Raw genomic sequence first — 18,645 nt, 5'->3', positions numbered from 1 at the left:
AGTTTAAGTTGACATAAAATTAGTCAGCATAACCTGCAAACACAATTAGACACTTTCCAGGTACATTCAGTGTCAATGTTACTCTAAAATGTTACCTAAGTAACCAAGCAGAAATGTGTTAATGCTGATGATAAATGTCCACTGTTAACCAGAGACTAAGATGAGGCGAGACAAGACTTCTGGACACTAGGGATGATCAAATCTAAGGCAAATAGGCACAGTAAGCACAGTCCTTCAGACCAGGCAGAATCGTAAGACCTTTCCAAACTGACGGCTAGTGATGCCTTCTTTTGCATTCATAGATAGGCTCACTATTTAACACTCCAAGCTAGGAGAATACTCTAAGAGTATGTTGAAATGTAAATCAAAACGGTAAGTGGTGGGGCTGGAGAGATGGCTCAGTGGTTAAGAGCACTTGCTGCTCTTCTGGAGAACCTGAGTCTGGTTCCCAGAAACCATATAACATGGCTCACAAGTGTCTGTAAATTCAGCTCCAGGGAATCAGATGCCTCTGGCCTCCATGGGCATCTATACTCATGTGAACACACACCTACATATAATTAAAAATAATAAAAATAGCTGGGCGGTGGTGGTGCAAGCCTTTAATCCCAGCACTCATGAGGCAGAGGCAAGTGGATCTCTGACTTCAAGGCCATCCTGGTCTACAGAGTTAGTTCCAGGACAGCCAGGGCTACACAGAGAAAACTTGTCTCAAAATAAATAAATAAATAAATAAAAAGTAAATATTTTTTTATTATTTATTTATTATTAAAAATAATAATAATAAACATTTTAAAAAACACCGGTAAAACTTTATATTTAGTCTTTTCTAATATGTATGCAATAAGGCATTAAACATTTGTTCAATATCATAAGATCAGAATCTTGTAAGTTCTAAACTCATTTCCTCTCTTCTGAACACAGTAAAAGAGCTTAACAGAGAAACAACAGAGCTGTAATTCTTGAATCACCCTGTAAACACCCGTTATTAAGAGAAAGAACACTTTACTTACTTTATAGATCTGATGTGAAGGATAAAAATGAGTGAAGACAATGACCTGCGGATTGCTACTTCGCTGCCTCACACTGGCCCCATCACTTCAATACCTGCCTTCCTTGCCTGTGGCGCTGGTTAATACTGCCATCTAGCAGTGGATCCTACAGCAGAGAATGCAGGCTTACTCAGGGAACTCTAGTCTCCAGATCCTAGAGTAGAGAATGCAGGCTTACTCAGGACGGAACTCTAGTCTCCAGATCCTACAGCAGAGAATGCAGGATGACTCGGGAACTCTAGTCTCCAGATCCTACAGTAGAGAATGCAGGATTACTCGGGAACTCTAGTCTCCAGATCCTACAGCAGAGAAGGCAGGATTACTCAGGACGGAACTCTAGTCTCCAGATCCTACAGCAGAGAATGCAGGATTACTCGGGACGGAACTCTAGTCTCCAGATCCTACAGCAGAGAATGCAGGATTACTCAGATCCTACAGTAGAGAATGCAGGATTACTGACTTGGGACGGAACTCTAGTCTCCAGATCCTACAGTAGAGAATGCAGGATTACTGACTCGGGATGGAACTCTAGTCTCCAGATCCTACAGTAGAGAATGCAGGATTACTGACTCGGGATGGAACTCTAGTCTCCAAACAGCATTTTCACAGTAACAGGTGTTTCTGAAGCCAACTCTGACAACTGAAATGGAACTGAAGTTTTCTCAGACGTTTCTCTCTCCCTAAACAAGATAAATTATTTCCACCACATGAGCATCCAGACTTTCACCTCAACTCAGATCTCTCTTCAAATTCCAATCCCTTTACTCTAGGGTTTGCTCAAATCCCTACACCTTCTTGTACACACTGCCAAACTTTCAAATATATCCAAAATGGGCTTTCCTATGATTTGTTTCCCTTAACTTCAAATCTTACTCATCTAGATTCACAATCAAATCACCTCTGATGAAGGAAAAGATGAGAATAAACTAGATAACGAGCCCTACTGAGTTAACGGCCCTTGGTGTCCCTTCAGTATTTACCTTTCCATTATCAGCCTTTCTTCCTATCACTTCTCTGCAGCAACCTTGCTACTAACACAGAGGCCAGGAAACATTTAATTTAGCACCTAGACTGGTCCTGGACAAAGATGGCAAGATTAAAAATACAAGATAAGGAAATCTTACTTCACACAGGAGAAACACACACACTTTTTTTTTTTTTGAGACAGGATTTCATGTAGCCTAGTCTGGCCTTGAACTTGATTCTCCAACTTCACCTTACAAGTGTTAGTATGGTGGGTGTGCATAACCACACCCACCCCAGTGGAGAAATTCTGAAATTGTTTTGTTCTTAGAAACTAATTTTCTGCGATGAAAAGTGCTGAAATTCAGTGTGGCACTGACTAGAAAATAAACATATACATAGTTCATAAACCTTTCTCTTTATTTTGGAAGGGGGTGAGTTTTAAGACATTATAGCTAGGCTGGCCTGGAAGTCAGGAGAGACACTACTTAAGACTCAGGAAATATTCAACTCACAAGTCTCAGGAAATCCCTGAAACTTACCAGATTCACAAGGCCCATCCCTCCCCAGGATTATAAAAGCCATAAAGACTGCTGAAGAGAAGAGACTCTGCTCCACAAACTGCTTCCATGTGGTGCAGAGAGCTCCAAGATAGCATTAGATAGATTTCATCAGTCAGCACCCAGGCTGGCTAGGCTTTGCAATGATGCAAGCTGCCTCTCAGTTGTATCTGTCAGTTTCTGTAAGTAACCACTCACTCATACTCCTGTACGTAGCCCCAATAAAGGCACTGACTCACCAAGCTGGACATTGGTAGGATCATTAATTTGATCTGTTGTTGTACCCTATTTGGACTGAATATTTGTTTACATCTTCACAGGAAAGGTCTCACACAATGAGAAGGCTGACTTGGAATTCCTAGCAATCCTCCTGCCTCCATTTCTTGAATGCTGAGAATAATAGGCATGAATCACCACAACCAAACATAATTATTTCTTAAATACATAAAACAAAAAGAAAAACAATTTTTTTTTTTCAGACAAAGTCTCAATTTGAAGCCCTGGCCAACCCAGAACTCACTATGTAACTAGTCTGGCCTTAAACCCACAGATATCCAGCTGCCTCTGCCACCTAAGTGTTAAGATTAAAGGCATGTGTCACCACATCTGGCTAACAAAATGTTTAATAATGATAAATATCATAGTAATTCTCTTGTTTCTGTATGAACTACAGGTATTAAATGAAAGTCTGAACTTAAAAATGACTGCACTTTATAGCCATTGACATTCCAGTGGGTAAAACGTGTTAGTCAGGAAAATATTTTCCCAAGAACAGAATTACAAAAAGGATTGCTATTCTCCCTAAGAATCCCACATCCTGGCCAGGCGGTGGTGGCGCACACCTTTAATCCCAGCACTCGGGAGGCAGAGGCAGGCAGAGCCCTGTAAATTCAAGGCCAGCCTGGTCTACAAAGCAAGTTCCAGGACAGCCAGGAATGTTACACAGAGAAACCTTGTCTCAAAAAACCAAATAAATAAATAAATAAATAAAAAATAAGCCCACATCTTTTTAGTCACCTAGCTCCTATCTATACCTCAAGATTGACTTCAACTTCTATTGGTTACATACATTGGTTACATCTTATTAATCCAGTACAAAATGAATTTCAACTTCCTCTAAATATCAATATCTTGTGATATTCATGCAGCAATATGCTAAGTAAATTGATGTGTTAATTATTTTGTTTTACATTGCTTCTGCCTACTAAAGAGTATAAACTTTATAAGGATAGAAAACATTTTGTAACTTTATGAGACGGGGTCTCACTATGCAGCCCTGGCTAGTCTGGCACTCACTATGTGTTCCTGCCAAGTCTTGAACTCACAGCAATCCTCCTGACTCTGCCTCCTAAACACAGGGATCACAGGTGTGTGTCAATCATTCTGTCAATCTGTGGCTTGCTTCCTGTGAGCATAGGCAAATACAGACACAAAATGTACTCAGTAGAGGAGAACAAGGAGACAAAGGTAAGACGTACTCTCATATATGTAACAATGGCAGGTTAAACAGGAAGGCTCACAAAACTACCCTAAAGCCTCAGAAGAAGCAATCAACTCTCTATATATATAGCAGGTCTACATAAGAAATAAGAAATAAACTAAAAGTAACATCTTGATGAACCATCCACAATCACAGCTTTGAGACTGTCAATTCATGCCAACCTCCTTCATTCTCATAAAACTTCACGTCTTAGTTTGGTTTACTATTGCTGTGGTGAAACACCATGATCAAAAAAACTTAGAGAGGAAAGGGCTTATTCAGCTTACACTTCTGTATCACTGTTCATCAGGAAAGGAAGTCAGGAAAGGAACTCAAACAGGGCAGGAACCTAGCAGTTGATGCAGAAGCCATGGAGGAGTGCTGCTTACTGGCTTGCTCCTCATGACTTGCTCAGCCTGCCTTTTTATACAGTCCAGACCCACAATGTGCTGGACCCTCCTACATCAATCAGTAACTAAGAAAATGCCCTACAGGCTTGCTTACAGCCTGATCTTATGGGGGCATTTTCTCAGTTGAGGCTCTTTCCTCTCCAATGACTCTAGCTTGTGTCAAGTTGACATAAACTGACCAGTACACTCCAGGAAGACAGAACTGAAGAAGCCAAGGAATTGGTCAGATTTCAATATTACAAAGTTCTCTATCTGCAGAGAGCATTCAATATTAAGCACTAATGTACTCTCTAGCTACTTTGAGAAACTTAGCAAGTATTCAAAATGCTACTTTTACTTCACAAAAAGGATAGGATGATCTTAAATTTCCAGAATGCAGTACTTTATAACATTATATTTTTATGTAAAACACAAACCTACACATTAATCATTTAAGATAAAAATAGCCCAATGACTCATACGTTGCATTATTTGAGAATGGCCCAGAGGATTGTGTTAGTCTCAAATTCCTTTCTTAGGTCTTAATTAAGACTCAAAAATACTTTATAATCTTAAAGAGAAAGTTTAGAATACCTTCAAAAATAATTCAGTGCTAAATTAAGGCTAGAAGCATCACAGGTAGGGGGAAACATGAAAAAATTAGCTTCAACATTTATTTTCTTTCTTCCTTACTTGAAAATAGATTGACCTTATGCATGCTAACAACCTTAGGTCTGAATAATACAGGACTAAGGGTCCAAGGAGAAGAAGAAAGGTTCTAAGAGAATCAGAACCAAGATAAAAAGATTGACAGCAGCCAAGAAGTAACAACACGGGTGAGGAAGAGACATTTACTTAAGTGATGTAATCAACAGGGCCTCATGCCCCTATAAATAATGCCTCACCCAGACTCATGCCAGCAATTCATTGAACTCATTCGGTTTTCCATGGTCTTGAAAAATGCAGGTGAGACTAGTTATGAGGACGGGAGTCTACAGCAGTGGGGCAACAGGGGGCAACGGGACAAGTTAAATACAGCATAGACAATGTCATGATGAAAGCCATGTATAAGTATAATTAGTATGTGCTCACAAAAATAAGCCAACACAGTAGGAAAAGGAGGCACCATCCAGAGCCTTCCATATGAGCTGGATCGGCAGTATCACAGATAACAGGAGCTGGCCTTATGGGAAAACATCTGTACAGGACTACCCTGGCTTACTTTTGAGGGAAGGTGACTATCAACAAATCTCAGATCTTCCCCGGACCCTGGGTTTTTTTTTAATTCCCACTTATGTTATTTACCAGTTCTTTTGTGTGCCTCACCTTTCCAGGATTCTGCTACAATCCCTATTTCCTGTATTGTGAGTTAACCCCCCCCAATAAATTCCTATAGTCATTAAGCTATTTCTGTGAATTGGTAGAGATTTAATCGCATTACTTTTACTTTTTCTTTTGGTTTTGTCATTTGAGACAGGATCATAGGGGCTGCCTCAAACTTTCACTCAAGTTCTTGGATTACAAGTGTACACTACCACATCTGGGTATTGCATATAACTAAGTGAAGAAAAGCTTAAAAGGTAAGGGGAAGCTGAACAAGATAGTACACTTGTCCAGGACCAGGGCTTTAAATCCCACCAATCCCTAGGCTTTCCCCCCCGGACTGCAGAATCCTACCAATCCCTGAGCAGGAAATCCCACCAATCCCTGGGCTTTCCCCCAAGGCAGACTGCAGAATCCCACCAATCCCTGAGCGGGAAATCCCACCAATCCCTGATCTTGCCCCAGAATCAGGTTACAAAAACCCACCAATCCCAAGGCACCTTGGAAAGCACTGCCCTGCCCTCCCCCCAATATAAAAGCTCTGTACCCTGTTCACTTTGCTGCTGCTTCTCACACTAGAAGCAGCCACCCTCCCGATTCTTCCTTTCTGATAAAGATTATGAGTGAGGTTTGTTTGTGCCGTGTGATATTTTCCATGGAGCCAAGCTCAGCTGTAACAACTTTCAGCAGAGCCGGAACTGTATCACTTCCGCTAGGAAAGCTTTCCCCTAGAGGAGCAGAGCTGTAACAACTTATCAGGAGAAACTCTCCCCTAACAGAACAGAGTTGTTACACTTGCATTGGAGAACCTTTCCCTGGAGCAGAGATGTAAGCTGCTACACATACAGAGACTTGGCTCCTGACTGCCAGGATACCTTTCCATCCAAGCTGCAATGCTTACCCAGAACCAAGCAGACCTCTGAGTTCAAGGCCAAACTGGTCTACATAGAAAGTTCCAGGACAGCCAGGGCTATGTAGAAAGACCCCATCTCAATAAACAAAACAAAATAAGCAAACACACCATCAATTTTGAGATATAATTAAAATTAGCGGGCCAGAGAAACAGTTCAGTAGGTAAAAGTGCTTGACATCAAGCCTGGTGTCAAGCCTTGACTTTGACCCCCTAGAACTCGTATGGTAGAAGTAAACTAACCCCCTCAAGTTGTCCCAACACAAAAAATAAAATGTAAAAATAAATAGATCATCCATCTATCTTTTATCACATTAATAATTAATAATGTCAAATAAAGTCAAGGGGGAGGAATTTTATTCAATTAGCAGTGTTTGTCAAGCACAGTTAAGCCCTTCAAATATTTACAACATCCTAAGAGGTGCTTATTGCTATTCAGTTTCACAGCTGGGGAAACTGAAGCATAAACAGAGCAGTTAAAAATAAACAGACCAAGGTTGCAAGGCAGTGAAGATACAGGAGTAACCCAAGCAGTTTCACTAAAATTCTGTGTTCTGCCTTGGCTGTCCTGGAACTCACCGTGTAGACCAGGCTGGCCTTGAACACACAGATTAGCTTGCCTTGGCCTCTGGATTCCTGAGACTAAGCACCACCACATCCAGCCAGAAATTTTTTTCTTCAGACAGCAAGGAGCTGGAGATGTAGCTCTGTGGAAAATTGCTTACTCAAGCATGTGTGAGGCCCCATATTCCATCACCAGCACATCTAAAAGGACAAACAGCAGGGCTGGGGATGTTGTGAAGTGGGAGTGGGATCATCTAGCGTGCATAAGACCTTCGATTCAATCTTCAGCAGCCAGAGAAAGCAATCAAGAAAGAGCAAGAGCATGCATGTTTGTGCCTTTGTATGTGCATGCGTGTGTGTGTGTGTGTGTGTGTGTGTGTGTGTGTGTGTGTGTGTGTGCATCAAAAAGAGAGAGAGCTGAGGCAGAAGGTAACAAGTTAGAAGCCAACCTGGACTACAGAAAGTTTGTCAAATAAATGAATAATCAAATAAACAGAGATTATAGCCATTATTTATTTCAATATGCACCCACTTACACACTTAATAGTCCTTGAAGACAAGTGTCTTTTCCCTCCTTCCCCTTGTCCAACATTTTAAATCCTGAAAACTGGCAAAATTAAAATGTTAACTACTAAGCCGGGCGGTGGTGGCGCACGCCTTTAATCCCAGCACTCGGGAGGCAGAGCCAGGCGGATCTCTGTGAGTTCGAGGCCAGCCTGGGCTACCAAGTGAGTTCCAGGAAAGGCGCAAAGCTACACAGAGAAACCCTGTCTCGAAAAACCAAAAAAAAAAAATGTTAACTACTAATTAACTTTTTCAAACGTATAGAAAGATGGAACATCCAGAGTGACTTTCCGAAAACATCCAGAACATGTAGCAGCCCTCCCCTATTCTTCAATTCTGTGCATCATTTAACAGGAAGCATGTCAACTGCTGAGATATGTAACTTGAAGGAATATAAGGTTCATAACTATCCCTACACCAAGGATGATGGCAGTGTTCTAGCCAGAGAGGAAAAAGCAAAGGGTTCCTGGATGAACACGGACCTGCTCAGCAGAGCCTTCCTGCCCTACAGTCCCATTACTCCCTCCCCTTACTTCAGGGACAGATCACATGTCTGTGCTTCCAACACTCCAGAGGCTGAGGCAGAAGGAGAGTGAGTTCAAGGCTAACCTGGGCTACAAAGTAAGACCATGTTTCAAGGAGAGAGGAAATAGGAGCTTGAGGGTATAGCTGCTTGTAGAGTACTTGCCTGGCATGTACAAAGCCTTAGGTCCATTACCCAACACCATGGAAACCTGGTGTGGTGATGGATGCCTGTCAACCCAGCAGGTCATCCTTGGCTAGGAAGTGGGTTTAAAGTCAGAGAAAGAAAAGAGAGGCTGGGACAGTGGTGGCGCATGCCTTTAATCTCAGAAATTGGGAGGCAGAGGCAGGTAAGATCTCTGAGTTTGAGGCCAGCCTGGTCTACAGAGCGAGTTCCAGGACAACTAGGGCTACAAGGAGAGAGAAACCCTGTCTCAAAAAACAAAGCAAAAAAAGAGAAAAGGACTGGGCAGTGGGGGCCCACACCTTTAGTTCTATCACTTGAGAGTCAGAGGCAGGAAGATCTTGGGGGAGGAGGGGGCGGGGGGGGGGGGGGGGGGAACAGGACGACTACAAGGAACAGGTACACAATCACAATCCAGTCAGCCTTGATGAGGCATGCCTGCATAAGACCCTATGTCAAAAATAAATAAATAGTTTAATAGGAAGGGGTTAAGGATACAACTCAATGGTAAAACATTCTCTCTTCTAGCTGTTTATTATGTCGCATTAACAGTTAATAACATTGAATAAAGTTAATGAGAAACATTGAAGAGACTCTGATCAGGTCCGAAAGAAACCCGGGACAAAGGGCTGACTGTGGTATATCACATACCAAAGCGCATGCTGGCTTCCAGGCTCCTCTCAGGCTCTTCTCATCCCATCCCCTATCCTAAACCCCAACTTTGCTTCCCTTACCCCAGCTTCTGATTCCTATATAACCCTGCATTTCGACCACACTTTCTCTCTCCCCTTTGCCTTCTTGGTCCTCTGCTTTTGGTTCTCTTTGCCCTCTATTCTCTCCCTCTCTCGCATCCCTGCTCCCTCTCCCCAGGCCTTGTTCAGTCTACTGGTCCTGTACAGTCTACTACCTTGAAGAGGTCATGTCTTCATTTCATACACTACTCAGCCAGAAAACAGAAAAATGTGTATGGCGGTTTCTGACTGTAAGCCCAGACTTCATCAGAGCAAAAGAGAGCAGCTTTTGGCTGTGGATCTAACAGAAACATGGGTCTAACATCAGCCCGGGCTGGGGGGTGGGGGGGTGGAGGGTGGGTCCTGCACAATAGTGTTGTCTAAAGACATCCAAATACCAATGGAGAATTTATCCGTTTTGGTTTTGTTTTTGAGACAGGGTCTATGGAGCTATGGAGCCCTGGCTAGCCTAGATCAGGTTGGCCTTGTGCCCACAGAACTACCTACTCTGCTGGCATTAAAGGCGAACACCACTGTGCCCAGCACAGTGGAGAATTTAAAGGATTAGGAAACTGGGGACTCTGTGAGGGCAAGTTCTAAGTAGCTGGCTAGATGAGCCTTTGTCCTAGCTGACTGCTAGCACAAGAGATCAACAGCTAGGCAAAAACAGGTAAGTTATATGTAGCTAAGCCCAAGACTTCTAGCCAATGGAATGTGAAGGAAAATTATGGAGGCCACTTCCAGGCCTGACCCACAAGAAACTTGCCTCACATGTGCTCCTCCTGGTCCTTTCCCTCCTAATCAAAGCAAACAAACACAAATCTTTATGAAGTTTTTAATGTAACGAATGCCTCTCTGGAGCTGGCTTTTCATACACGAATTCCAGTGTATCTGTACTAGTACTTAGCAAAGCAAACCCACGTCTCTCAAAAGCTATGAATTCTAGCAAGAGATAGCATCTTTCTGTGAAGATAGGGGGGAACTCTGGTCATCAGAGCTGCTGTGTTTTTTGCTGAGAGACCAGAGAGAAACCCATCAGTCCAGTTCTCCATAAAGTCTACTGTATATTGTTAGGAGCAAACAGGACCCAGAGGTCTGAAGTAGTTGGGTTTTGTCGTTGTTTTGACACAGGATCTCATGTGCTTAGGCTGCCCTCAAACTGTGTAGCTAATGCTAGGCCTTGAACTCTTGAGCTTCCAGTTTTCCTCCTACTCTCAAAATCCTGCCTCCCTTGTGCCATGCAATACCACTCCCAAATCTGGTTGTCTGAGTGGCTGGTTTCCTTATCATAAATTCCCATCACCTACGATCACGCTATTTAAAGCAGGGGAGATATACAAAATGATTATGATTGCAGTACACTGGGAAAGAAGCCACGGAATGAAGCGCAGTCTTTCCCAACAACAGTAATGCTATGATCTCATAAATAATTCAAAATGGCATCCATCAGAGTCATCATGAACTGAATGTAAGTCACATTAATTCCTTTTTAAAAGTTATTTATTTTATGTGCATAGTTGTTTTTGCTTGCATGTGTATCTGTGTGAAGGTGTCAGATCCCCTGGAACTGGAGTTACAGACAGGTGTGAGCTGCCATGTGGTTGCTAGGAGTTGAATCTGGATCCTCTGTAAGAGCAGCCAGTGCTCTTAACTGCTAAGCCATCTGTCCAGCCCCATGAATTCTGAAGGTAGGTTAGAATCCAATGACACTTTTCTAAATGATTAATTCTAGTTTTATAGCAGAGGATTATTCAGTTACCTTTGCTGTTGAAGAGATGTTCAGTTCTCTCACAGCTGTTTGGAAGTCTAACTTACCAGGTACCTGACAAACCTTTTCTCTTAAAGTCCCTACTGCAAGTTCAGTTCCATCAGAATGTTTCACCCATCGGAGCCTTTGTGGAGGGCTCACTAACGGCTCCCAAAGAAACTTAAATCCCACCTACTTCCTGGAACCCATCAGCATTCATTATGACAAAAAGGCTTCACATATCTAAGTAAGCATCTTGAGATGGAGCGAATCATTTCTGGCTATCTGGGAAAGCCGTACGTATCACAAGTTTCCTCAGAAGCGGGAGTGGGTGGAGACTTGGTTACAGAGGGAGATGACGATGGAAAGAGCCACCAGAGATGACTGTCAGAAGAAGGAGCGAAAACTGAGCCTAGCAGGATAGTCCACACATGTAATTCCACACCTGGAAGCGTAACGCAGGAAGGTTACCACACATTCAAGGCCAGCCGGGGCTACAGTGTGAAATCGTCTTTAAAAGGACAAAAGAGCCACAGGCTAACAGATATAGACAGTCACTAGGAGCTGGAAAAGGCTAGAAAAACACATCTTCCTCTTAAACGTCCAAGAGGCTTTTGATACCTTGACATTAGCCCAGTAAACAATTTTAGACCAAGCTGAAAGATAATACATTTGTGCTGCTTATTTTGACCTATGCACACATGTCTATGCAGGCCTGTGTGCTAGTGCCTGAAGAGGCCAGAAACAGCTTCAGATTTTCAGGACCTGAAATGAAAGAGCTTCTGACTGCCCAATGTAGGTGCTGGGAACCAAACCTGGGTCCTCTACAAGAGCAGAAGTTTTTTGGGTTTTTGGTTTTTTTTTGTTTGTTTGTTGTTTTTTGAGACATGGTCTTTCTTTGTAGCTTTGGCTGTCCTGGAACTCACTATGTAGATGAGGCTGGCCTCTACCGGTGCCTCTGCTTCCAGAGTGCTGGGATTAAAGGAATGCACCACCATACCCAATGCAGAAAGCATTCTTAATCACTGAGCCATCTCTCCGGCCCTTCGTGCAGTCTTTTTTGTTTGTTTTTTTGAGACAGGGTTTCTCTGTGTAGTCCTGGCTGTCCTGGAACTCACTGTGTAGACCAGGCTGGCTTTGAACTTACAGAGATCTGCCTGCCTCTGCCTCCTGAATGCTGGGATTAAAAGTGTGTGCCACCACTGCCCAGTTGCTGTCTGAAGTCACTGAGCTTGTGGTAATTGGTTACAGCAGCCCTATGAAACTAATAAGCCCTTTCAAAAGTTTAGCAGTAGTCAGCTATGGCAGTTTATGAGGAAGGAGGATTAAATTTGAGGCCAGCCTAAGATAAACAGTGAATTCAGGATAGCCTGAAGTATAGTGTTAGAATGTCTCAAAAACAAGAGGACCAGTGAGATTACTCATCTAACGACTTAAATTTGACCCCCTGAATCTACATGGCAGAAGTAGTGAGCCGATTCCCAAGTTGTTCTCTGGCTTCCACAGCTGCAGTATCATGCTCCGCCCTCCCCCCATAAATTTAATAAAATATCTTAAAAAAGAAAGTTTAGCAGTGACTTGTATATCATCCACTCTAAGATATTAACCTAAACTAGCCTGAAATGGTCCCATTTCAGAAATACACATATTCTCATTTTTTAATTATCAGGTCAGTAACTACATAGAAATCACCTGAGCTGAGGATGTGCCTCAGTTGGTATAGTGTGCTTAGCAATGCACAAAGCCCTGGGTTCAATCCGAAGGACCATATAATATGGTTATTGGGGTATACACCTGCAATCCCAACACTCCAGAGTTAGGGAGGTAGGAGGATCTTAAATTCAAAGTCATCCTCAACTATACAGTGAGCTCTAGGCTAGAATGAGTACCATGAGACCCTGGGGGTTTTTTCCCTTTGTTTTTTGTTTTTAAAGAGACCACTGAAAAAAAAGGGTTTGTATTTTGTTTATTTAATTTTTTTTTTTAAATTTTCTTTAGCATTAGAGTGGAAAAGCAAAAAAGCAATGTCTTAAGCTTCATGTGATGGCACTGGCCTTTAATCTCAGCACTCAGGAGGCAGAGATAGGTGGAGCTCTGAGTTCAGGCTAGCCTGGTTTACAAAGTTCCAGGCCAGCCAAAACCACACAGTTTAAGAACCTGTCTTAAACAACAACAAAAGCAATGTCTTCAGTTCCATTTATAATAAACAGAAGTTGCAGTTTGAGTTGATGATAAAGGCCTATAATTCCAGTATTTAAGAGAACATCAAGTTCTCTGAGTTTGAGGGCAGCCTGGTCTACAAAGCAAGTTCCAGGACTGCCATAGCTACACAGAGAAATTTTGTCTTAAAAAACTACACTAGCCGGGCAGTGGTGGCGCACGCCTTTACTCCCAGCAATCGGGAGGCAGAGGCAGGCGGATCTCTGTGAGTTCGAGGCCAGCCTGGTCTACAGAGCAAGATCCAGAACAGGGACCAAAACTACACAGAGAAACCCTGTCTCGAAGAAAAAAAAAAAAAAGGCACAGAAAACATACTCATGACTTAGATTAAACAAAGACAGAACTCCAAAACAGCACTGATGAGAAGTAAAAAAGAAAACTCCAAAAGTAATGTGGGCTGCCTTATTTTTGCCTTATGTTATATAAAACCTAAGATAAAAATACAAACCAGACACTTCTCAGTTTTTTCTTTAGGTAATAAATACTGTCCTGCCCCGATAGGCCACTAAGTAGTCCACACAGGTATCTCACACTTACACTGTTCCTAGGTTGCATGTTGTTACAGTCTTATCCTGTGCACACGCGTTAAACAAGCAGAAACCGGTAGAGGTGATACCAGTAACATATACTTTAAGTCCATTTTTCCCCCCATTGGATTATCACAACACTAAGAAGCAATTTGGTATTGATTTTAATCGTGCAATTGAAGAAGCTGGGGTTCACACACGTGAAGTTAGGAACCAGAACCTTAGCCCGATGCCTTTCTACCAGTTCATCTTATTATGTGAATAGCAATAACCAATTAACTGGTTTCCTAGTAGAGACAGTTAATATCTAAAATGTTTTTTTTTAAACGAAGATGAGGACGCTGACAGCACCTACCTGTTGGGTTTTTTGTTTGTTTGTTTGTGTGTGTGTGTGCGTGTGTGTGTGCGCGCGCGCGAGTAGATTAATTAGTTTTGTGTGTGTGGCAAAGTCTCCCTAGGAAGCCTTGGCTGGCCTGCAGCTCGGGGATCCTCTTGCGTCCCAGTCGGTGCTGGGATCACTGGTGTGCACCACCACACCAGGCCAGCACCTAGCTCTGTAGAGCTGTGTGCACTAGATGACACGGCACACGGAAGTCACTTGGCATAGTAGCTGGCATCCCAGCACACAGTGTATTACTTGGCTTCGCGTCTTAAGTGAAAAAGTCTGTTTGCTGACAAGGAAAAAGGCCAGAGCCAGGAGGAGGTGGGTGCGGAATGAGTGCGAGGAAGGGCAGGCACGAGCGAGCAGGGGCTACCTACCCTTCACCGAAAACTGACGCAGAGGAAGCAAGCGTTCAGTGGCGTGGGCCACACAGCCTGACACTCACTCAGAGACCCACCCGGCTTCCCGTGCGCGCACGTGCTCCGTCCTCCCGCACCACCCGCTCCCCTGCGCGCTCCCCCACCCAGAGCTTTCCACGCGCATCCCGCACGACGACGACGGCCGCCGCTCGAGAAAGCTGCCCCTCCGGGATTGTCACCCAGCCCGGCCCAGCAGAAAGTACCTCGGCAGCACACCCCACACTGTGGAGCTGGAGAAAAACCACGCTCTGCCCACGGCCGGACGGATCTCCGCCCTCCGCCTCTGACTGGTTAAAATCATAGAGGAAGCAGAAGCGGATTGGTCCAGAGCCAGGAGGCGGTCCACAACCGCGGGCGCCAAAGCAACGGGAGCAGAGCGGCTTCTTTCCGATTGGACGAGGGCAAGAAGCCTGCGCATGCGTGGCTCGCCGACGGGGGGACGCGCCATACAACCCCGCCCCCTAGGTCGGGCTAACGGAAGTCCCTGCCACCCAGCTTCCTGGATGTGTGGCCAATCAACGACGAGAACAACGTGGGTTCCGCCTTTTCGTACGGATGTGGCTTTGCCGGTTTCTTTAAGATGACGCTGGTGCTTCCAGCACTTCCTTCGCTTCCTCAGACAGGAGCGGGAAGTTGTTACCCAAGACTAGGGAACTTCGCCTGGGGGTGAGGCAGGATTTAATAGACCTGAAGTAACCACGTGATCTTAAAGCCTCCGGTACAGGCCCGTTTGAATGTACCGGGCTTTCAGTCATACTGAAGGTAACAGGAGCGCTCCCTTTGTCCGGGATGAAACAGTTACTAAATCTAGAGGTAGTTTTGCCTTGGCCCCAGAGGACTGTGGGTTTTATATAGTCTGTGATGGTCCGGTCCTGTCTCATTCACGCATTGCTTCGTTGTCGGTTTTTAAATGTATTTTGATACAGGGTTGATGTTCCAGTGGTAATGGAGCCCATGACATCTGCCCCTCCCAATCATCCTTGTGCACAGGGAAGCTCAGAAGCTAGATTTAGGTGGACTCTGCACTCTTCTTCGTTATTGATGAACACCTGTGGCATAACATGCATGAGGACGCCAAGATGTGGGTTCTCCTCCAGTGTAAACAATTCAGAAACCATGTACTTGGTTAAGCCATTAGTGCAAGCAAGTCAGGTAGTCTCTGGGGCCTGGAAATACATTCAAGTACCATTCCTGCAATTAACTTGCTGTGCATGTCTACGGGAACCTGCAGGGGGGAACTAACTAAGAAGTATCTTGGTGTCATTAAATAGGGACCCTCCCCTGGAGTTCTCCCTGGGTGAATTTACAACTACTAGGGTTGGAAGTAGAGTTTATTGTTTGATTAAGTTTAATTTCCAACGTAATGTGGGGCCTGGGGGAGTCCAGACCTATGTCCTGTTGAGAATGGTTAAGGAACTGATAAACTCACATCCCAAACACTGAGGGACTGGTGTCTGCTGCCTCCTGGACCTTTAATTTTGAGGTTACCAAATAAATTCCTAGGGAAATTGGAGTTTGGGGGCTTGCCACCTTAGGGGGCTCATAACCTGACTTCCTAAGTTTCCTAGGTTTTACAGGCTTGCCAATAATAATTTTTGGCTTTTGCCAGGCCCTACTCTTTATGAATATATCAGAGACAGGTGGTGATGGTTTCCTGTTTGAGACTATGAAGGGATCAGTGTAACCCCAGGAGGACTCAGTTTTGCAATCATACCAAGCACAATTGCTTGGGGAGGGGTGTCAACTGGGCAGGCATAGTATTGGATAGACTGGAGCCCCTTCTCTTTACTGGTGGACCCACAGCCCCAGGGGCATGCTTCTCCTCAGCAGTGAATAAACCATTCCCCTCTGGATGTAATATTTTACAGAAATCTACCTGGAAGGTAAGTTGGGTCTCAGTGGATAGACTAAGAGCTCCCTGGTTCTGGTCTTTTAAATTTTTATACCCAAGAGCTTGTCTTAAGGAGGTTTGGGGCCTTTCCCATAGGGACAAAAAAAAAAAAAAAAAAGAGACTAGGACAACTGTTTGGAAGACCTGGTGATGACCCATCTCTCATTACTTTCTGCAACCTCCTTCAGCTAGATATGGTAGATTAGTGAGGTAGCCTTCATTCCTGTTCCAGTCCAGATTCTCTTTACCCATAGAAGGTCACCAGGCTGGAACTTGTGGGCCTGCTCAGACATGGGGAAGGGCACAGCCTCTCTAGCTGTCTGATTAATAGCCAGCCCTCTGGATCTGTTGCAGGGCCTGTAAAGACTTGGGGAGGGGATGGTTAGTAATTTCTGTCTCATGAACTTGATCTGAGGTGCATCTGGCCCTCAGAGCAAAAGATAGGAGGTTGGCCCAATTTTCCCATTATCAGGGCCATGTTTTTTAAAGTTTTATCGTTTTAACCTTTTTACCTGTCACTTCACCAACAACGATCTCCCCGGCCCCGTTCTTCCTTTGTTTGCATCGGGGCTCACTTTAGCCCAGGCTGGCCCTGAACTCACAACACTCTTTCTGTCTCAGGGTCCTAAATTCTGGAATTAGTAGTTATGTGCTATCAAACCCAGCTCAAGATGACTCTTGAGATGCAAGAAAATGTTTAAATACGGACTGGAGAGATGGCTCAGAGGTTAAGAGCACCAACTGCTCTTCCAGAGGTCCTGAGTTCAATTCCCAGCACCCACATAGTGGCTCACAACCATCTGTAATGAGATCTGGCACCCTCTTTCGGATACATAATAAATAAATAAATCTTTAAAAAAAAAAGAAAATATTTAAATCCGCCGGGCAGTGGTGGCGCATGCCTTTAATCCCAGCACTCAGGAGGCAGAGGCAGGTGGATCTCTGTGAGATCGAGGCCAGCCTGGTCTCCAAAGCGAGTTCCAGGAAAGGCGCAAAGCTACACAGAGAAACCTGTCTTGAAAAACAAAAACAAAACAAAACAAAAAAATGTTTAAATCCATAGTCCAAGCCTGGTGGGTATGCCTTTAATCCCAGCATTCAGGGTGGGCCAGGTATGGTAGCATGTGCCTTTAAACAGAGCATTTAGGAGGCAGAGTCAGGACAATCTCTGAGACTGAGACTAGCCTGGTCTACAGATCAAGTTTCAAGATAGCCAGGACTACACAGAGAAACCCTGTCTCAAGGAACCAATAATAATAATAATAATAGTATTATTATTATTATTATATAATAACTATTATATTATTATTATATAATGACAATTTTTTAAAAAAGACACAGAGGCTTAGGGATCTGTGAGTTCCATGGCAGCCAGAGGTACACAATGAGATACTGTCTTAAAAAATATATTTAAGTCATATTTGCACTTATATATTTATTGTTGGTAGCTTAACATTTTGTTATTATTTCTGTATTTTAAATTTATTCATGACCAGGCCTGCAAGATAGCTCAGCAAGTAAAAGCACTTGCTACCATGTCCAAGGACCTGAATTCTATGCCCAGGCCTCACATGGTGGAAGAAGAGAACTGACTGCCATAAATTGTTCTCTGACCCACAAGTGTGCTGTGACACACAAATGGGTGTTTCGTCTGTTTGTTAAGACTTTTTATTATTTGTATTTATGTATATGTGTGTGAGTGTGTACCCACATGTGTGGGCCTGAAGAGGCCAGTGGAGAGAATCAGATCCCCAGAAACTGAAGTTGTAAGTGGTTGTGAGCCTCTCAGTGTGGGTACACAGAACCAAACTCTGGTTTTCTGGTAGAGTAACAAAGGTTCTTAACCACCGAGTCATCTCTCTGGTCCCAAATAAATGTAATTCTAAAATATTAATGATATGATAGGATAGACTTTAATGTATATGTAATACAGGTGCTTGTACTACAGTAAATGATAAAATTTTGCTTTTGTTTTTTGAAATGTTGTCGCATTTCGGAACCCACTACATAGACCAGACTGGCCTGGAATTTGTAGTAATCCTCCTTTTGCTTCCCAAGTGCTGGGATGATGTATGTAGGCCACCAAGTCTGGCTAATGCTAATTGTCAAATATGTGGTTTTTACAAAAGCACTAGAGGGGGCTGGAGAGATGGCGAAGCAGGTAAGAGCACTTGTTGCTCTTTCAGAGGAGGAGGGTTAGGTTTTCAGTGCCTGCAT

At 43.7% G+C, this 18,645-nt stretch overlaps 1 protein-coding gene across 1 annotated transcript in view; it reads right to left on the bottom strand.

The window, feature by feature from the left end:
* The window catches only part of Wdr89 (WD repeat domain 89), a 44,991-nt gene extending 30,178 nt beyond the window's left edge, over positions 1-14,813 (bottom strand). The window contains exon 1 of the mRNA XM_052739576.1: positions 14,741-14,813. The gene's annotated coding sequence lies outside the window, so the exon portion shown is untranslated. The remainder of the gene's footprint in view (positions 1-14,740) is intronic.
* Between the last annotated feature and the right edge of the window lie 3,832 nt (positions 14,814-18,645).

This window comes from Peromyscus californicus, unplaced genomic scaffold (assembly GCF_007827085.1).
Source record: "Peromyscus californicus insignis strain IS unplaced genomic scaffold, ASM782708v3 Scaffold_15__1_contigs__length_86483966, whole genome shotgun sequence".
In the NCBI taxonomy this organism is placed as follows: domain Eukaryota; kingdom Metazoa; phylum Chordata; class Mammalia; order Rodentia; family Cricetidae; genus Peromyscus; species Peromyscus californicus.
Note: the sequence above shows the minus strand (reverse complement) of the source record. Positions and strands in the feature narration are given on the sequence as shown.